This window comes from Balaenoptera acutorostrata, chromosome 16 (genome assembly GCF_949987535.1).
Source record: "Balaenoptera acutorostrata chromosome 16, mBalAcu1.1, whole genome shotgun sequence".
NCBI lineage: Eukaryota > Metazoa > Chordata > Mammalia > Artiodactyla > Balaenopteridae > Balaenoptera > Balaenoptera acutorostrata.
Window position 1 is genome coordinate 9,213,720 of NC_080079.1, and position 6,000 is coordinate 9,219,719.

Genomic DNA, 6,000 nt, shown 5'->3' on the forward strand with positions numbered 1-6,000 from the left:
GAACCCTCCAGAGCCACCCTCTGTTGCTGGATTCAGAGTTGGAGAACATCGGGCCTGGGCTACCTTCTTCTGTCCTGAGGCTATATTGCTCATCCAGGCCTAGGGTCCCTAACCAGTTTGCTTTCCTCTTTCCAACTTTCACAGTTCTCCTTCATTTGACCTTTGTTGTGTTTTCTTTTGTTTTTTACCTCAGGTATTACAGTTATTCTTTGCAGAGAGGAGCAGGGAGAAACAAATCTAAGCTTTCTTGTCTGTATCTGGAGTCTCCTCATTTAATGTTACTAGATTGGCTGGGTATGAGTACCTTAAATCATATATACTTGACTTAGAACAGGTATCCTATTCAACTTTCATTTTTGTAACCCTTTTAACTATAAAGTATGAAAATCTTGCAATGTCAATGAGCATATATGCTTGAATCCTAGTAAATGGCTCTGTATTATTTCATTGTGTAGCTAACATAAAGTCGTCTATAATTGAACTCTTAAGTGCAAGACTATTTTTAATCTCCCCATTTCTATCTTTTTCCTTTATTTTTTAAATTGAAATTTTAAATCCTTAAAATTATCGTGAGGGAAATAAGACCTGGAAAGTTAAAGACTTAGAATTAAGTGATTCAAAATAGTATATCTGTTTCATGGGGGCTAAAATTTACCTACACATGGAACAGAATTCAGAACTCCATGAAAGGGCTGGTGTCCAGAGAGTTGATGTCACACAGCCTATGGCCTGATAGGCATAGCAGTTGGAGCTAGATAGAGGCTGTGCTTCTAAAGTGAGCTCTTCAGCCTTGGATCTTAATTCCTCCTAACAGGGGTGATTCGATCCCTGTTTCTCAAATTACAGGTTTGATAAAATATCCTGTTCCCTAAAGTTTTTTTGTTTTTTGTTAGATTTTTTTCCAGTTGGCCTTCATCCAGATCTGGATGGTTTAACTGTAGTAAGTATGTTTAGCAGTAGAATTGTTTATGCTTCTTTCCTGGCTCATGTTCCCCAATTTCATTGTGTTAGATTAAGCAAATTGCTTATTCCAGACAAACTGGATTTCCTGGGAGGATTTAGGGGGGAAAATGGCAGAAAGGCCTCTGGTCTCCTGTTGAGACAGAATGAGGGACAAAGTCTCCTAGAATCTCCTTAAACCATGAGATGGCATGACAACTGTCAGTGGGAGAATTAAAAACTTTTTTTCTTTAAAACATAATCGCTTATGAAGTGGGTTTGTGTATTCTATTACACAGCATGATATTTTTTAAAAAGTCTTTCCCTTAGTCATTCCCATAAAACAGTATTTTAAAATTTGCTGAACAGCAAGGGGTCAATCCTGACTCTATCAGTAAATATATTTCATGAGACCCAGGTGTTTGGGAATAAAACCATTTGCTCAAGTGCAGGCCTGTTTTTCACTGACAGTTGCACATTACTGTCAGTGAAAGGGAAAAGATTCTTGTCAATTTTTCTATTAATTTCCTTCTCTCTGGACTTTGTATTTCAGTCCTTTTTCATCCATGAATAAGCCTTTACCCAACCTGGCCAGCTTAGGATTCTAGGCTTCTCTGGGAAGATCCATTCATGTTTTAGATGCATAAAGAAGGCTCTGTGGCTTGGGTTCATTCTTCCTCCACTGAAGGAAGCATACTGAGGTTGCTAAGTGATTGTGGGCAGGGGGAACTCACACTCACTGCTTGCCTGCACTTCTCTGCCCAGGTGTGTGTAAGATGTTTGACCTCAAGATTATGATTGCCATTTGTGGCGGCTTACTGACGACCGCATTTGTGCTGATAGGTGTTGTCATCTGTCTTTACTTCAAAGTAGCTGACACATTAAAGTGAGTGATGTGGGTAAGAGTGGCTAACACCCCCCCAAAGGGGATCCTGGGGCTCTGTGCTGAGCGGGGTCATCCCTTGCCCTGTGGCCGCACCCTGGGTGAGCTTAGGAACAGCGGGAGGGTTTGAGACGACAAAGGCAGTGCGTGTAGAATCTTGGTTTCTTCCCCTTCTGGTTTGGGGCTGTGAGCTCATAAGTAGAGTGTTCTCAGCCAGGTGGCTCTGTGCTGCCTTGTCACTTAACCTCATTGAGTTTACCCTCAGCTGGTTGATTGCACACTGGCTGGCCCCGCTCTGTTCAGGCTCTGCAGACTGGGGACTGTCGGGGAGACCGTGTGAATGAGTCTCTGCCTCTGTTCACCCAGAGGACGGGCTGAGCTGACCTCCTCTTGCCTGAGTTGGGGAGCTCTCAGGGTGTCCTCTCATTCATGGCCTTGGGGACGGTGAGGGGGGCCTACAGGACTCTGGGGAAGCGCCTGGGAAAGCTGACAAGGGAGTGTAGATCAGACAAGAGAGCATTAAATTGGGGGGAAAGAAACCTTCAAACATGGGACAGATTGGTTGTCAGAAGCAGCGGTGTTCCCATTCTAGGGAAGTTAGGCCTGTGTGCTGGAAGGTGAATCCCAGCACCCAGGGGACGGCTGACTTTGGCACCTCCTCATGCTCTGCACTTGGCGGACTTGCAGTGATCACCTCGTGACCCACACTTGCAATTCACTCTCCCTTATTTGCTGTAACCTGATTTTACATTTCTGGCAATCTTAGGAGAGAAAGGGATTAGACAGGAACTTGGGACGGGGGGCAGAGCACTTTAATCTTGGGCTGGTGTCATGTGTTTGATTGGCTCCAGCCCCAAACTTTCCAGACACCCCTGACAATTGTAACAGATGGACTGAAATGAAAAATTCTAATTCCATGCTTTGTGTATGTTTTTCTTAAGTGCTGCAAAGGCCCCTGTTGCTATGGCCATAACCAAGAGTAATCAAGACAAGGTCGCCGAGGCTACAATCTCCGAGTCTTACCCCAGCCTCTGGTGCTGTGAAGAATGTAGCTTGCCTGCCAACTTTGACCCCCTGCCATCGTGCTTCTGTGGCATAAACAAGGGACTCTGGATACAGAATGAGTAGTAGAAGGTGTTTATAAATACCAACTGCTACCATCTGACCAGTTACAGAAACAAGGATTCTGTCATATTTCCTCCTTATTTGTTATGAATATATTATGTGTGTATTTACATATATTAAGCAAATATCTTTGTTTTCTTTCCTCTCTTATTTCCATATCATGTAACATAAGATATATTGACTTTATATCAGCATTTAGTATTTAATTTTACATCATAGTATTTAAGTTACAGGATATCAGGAAAATAGTGAACATCACTCAAGGACTTCCCTACTCTTCTGGAGAAGGAACTAGTGTGTTTTGGGTTGCACGCAGAATAGTTGTATCATGTTAGGTGGAATTATGACCTTATTATTGCCTTTATCTGGAGATTAAGTGTGCTTTAGGAAGATGCGTACGAGTGCCACGAGTGCCACGTTGACTAAGGGTGGACTTGTGGTTAATTTTATGGGTCAACTTTCCTGAGCTAAGGGATGCCCAGATTGCTACTAAACCATTATTTATGGGTGTGTTTGTGTGGGTGTTTTCAAAAGATATTAGCATTTGAATCAGTAGACTGAGTAAAGATCTGTCCTCACCCGAGTGGGTGGGCGTCATCCAATCCCTTGAGGAACTGAATAGAACAAAAGGCAGAGGAAGAGCAAATTCATTCTCTCTCTTCTTGAGCTGGGACATCAATCTTCTGCCCTCAGACATTGGAGCTCCTCTTGGACTCTAGGACTCACTCTAGCAACCCCACCACCTCATCCCCCCTCCCCTGGTTCTTAGTGGCCTTGGACTGGGAGTTACACCACTGGTTCCCCTGGTTCTCAGGCCTTCAGACTCAGACTGAATTACACCACGGGCTTTCCTGGTTCTCCAGCTTGCAGCAGGCATATTGTGTCATAGCTCATTCTCCATAATTGGGTGAGGCAATTCCATTATACGTGTCCTCTTATATATCTGTATATATCCTATTAGTTCTGTTTCTCTGGAGAACCCTGACTGATAGAGTTGGATAGGACATGAAAAGCACCTGCAAACTAAAGCATTTTTAAGTAATGTGAAAAGCAAACAAACAAAATCCTCTTAATTCTTCTCAGTGTATATTTTCTCGAGCACCTCCTGCGTCTAAAATAGTGGGTTCAGCAAGACAAAGTACAGACACAGAAGCTTTGGTTCCTGAACTCAAGTATCTGTCCACAGTGTAAAATTATACTCTGGAAACCTGTAGGTCAAACAAAATTCAGGTTTCATTAGAGGCACAAGCAATGGGCATGGAGATCCAGTGGAAGGAATAATTAATGGGGGGAGGGGGGACAGGTGAGAGCCCCAGGGGAGGCTTCCTGGAGAGAAGACATTAGGATTTGAGCAAGTGGAGGAGGAGATGGAGGGCAGGCCCAGGCAGCCAGAGGAAGCGGCCCAGGCTCAGAGGTTTGAACACGTGTGGGCTGTGGGATGTACAGTGGGAGGTGAGGCTGGATAATAAGCTAGGCTGAGACAGAGATGGTGTTGGAGGCCATGCTAAGGGGAGTGCCTTACATCCTGCCCTGTGGAGCTCCAGCTTCAAGCTCCTGGGGGCTTCCCACTGAGATGAGGGTGGATCTGTTAGGGGAACCACAGACCGAAACCACCCGCCCTGGCCAGACGCAATAGTAACCGCTCGCATGAGTTATCTTACAACAGGAGGTCCTGGTAAGAAATGTGGAACTAACATTCCTTACCCACCCACCCACAGGAATAATTCGGGAAAGGTCAAAAGGAAAGAGGAGACGCCAGTCCATATGTCCTACCAGCCTCCCAGAATCCTTCTCGCTGGAATCCATCTCGGTTGAGCAATGCGCGCGCCACCAGGAAGGACCCTGAGTCAGACCAGATACGGGCCAAGCAAAATGATTGGCCAGAGACCACCCAGAAACTAACCCCATCACCATAAACCCTGAGACTGCGAGCCACGTGGCAGAGCAGTTCTCCTGGGTTCCCTTACCCTGCCGCTCTCCGCCCGGGCGCCCCTTCCCAATCAAGTCTCCTGCTTTGTCAGCACGTGTGTCTCCTCGGACTATCCATTTCCGAGTGTTAGACAAGACCCCACTCTCGGGCCCTGGAAGGGGTCTCCCTTCCTGCAACAGATCCAGCACTCCCACACGAACATTCCTCCATCTAAATCTTCTGCAGCTCCGAGTTAGCAGGTCTGGATTTGGCTCCACTCGCTTACCCTTGTGTGTGGCATATAATTCCTCCAAGCCCCATTTTCCTTGTCTGTAAAATGGAGGTAATAGGACCCACTTGATAGGGTTGTTCTGAAGATTCAATGGGATGCTGAAGAGGAAAGATCTTAATTTAGAGACAAATATGGTAAAAATATAAGTTTCTCCTGAGAGGATAAGCCTCCAAGCAATACAGTGCTTACCACGAAGACCGAATTTGCAATAACTTTCAGAGCAGTCTTTTTCTCAGGCTTCTAAAGTATATTTTCTTGAAAATAAGAATTCTTCTAGTAGTCTGCATGACATTAAAATCTTTTGTCATTTTAGTGTTTGCTTTTGAATCACATCACATAATTGTATACATAAAATTAGAGTGAATATGAAAATTCGCTAAAGTTGCACTTTTGATATAAAAGATTCAGGAGTGTCTAAAGCTTTTCTTAAGAAGACATTTTCTTCAAACCTTGTAAAAGCTCGGTTTTTCTTTTCCATGTTAAGTTGAACAAACCACTTGACTATTTTATCACTTAAGATTAGGTGTGATTATAACAAAAATCTCAAAATAACAGTGGCTTGAACAAGTAAGAATTTGATTTTTCTCCTCTTCAAGATGCCCAGCAGCAGACAGTCAGGCTGGTTGCCTTTCCCATGTCAGGGGCCATGGTGCTCTACTGTGGTGTGTTGTGTTTTTTTTTTTCCCCAAAGTCATATCATGGTCCAAGATGACTGCTGGCTCTCTAACCTTCATGTCCAAATTCTAGACAAAGAGGAAGGAGGTTGAAAAAAGCTGTGCATTCCATTTCTCTTTAAATCCCCTGTGCTAGATAGAACTGAATCACATAGTCTCACCTAGCTGCAAGGGAAGC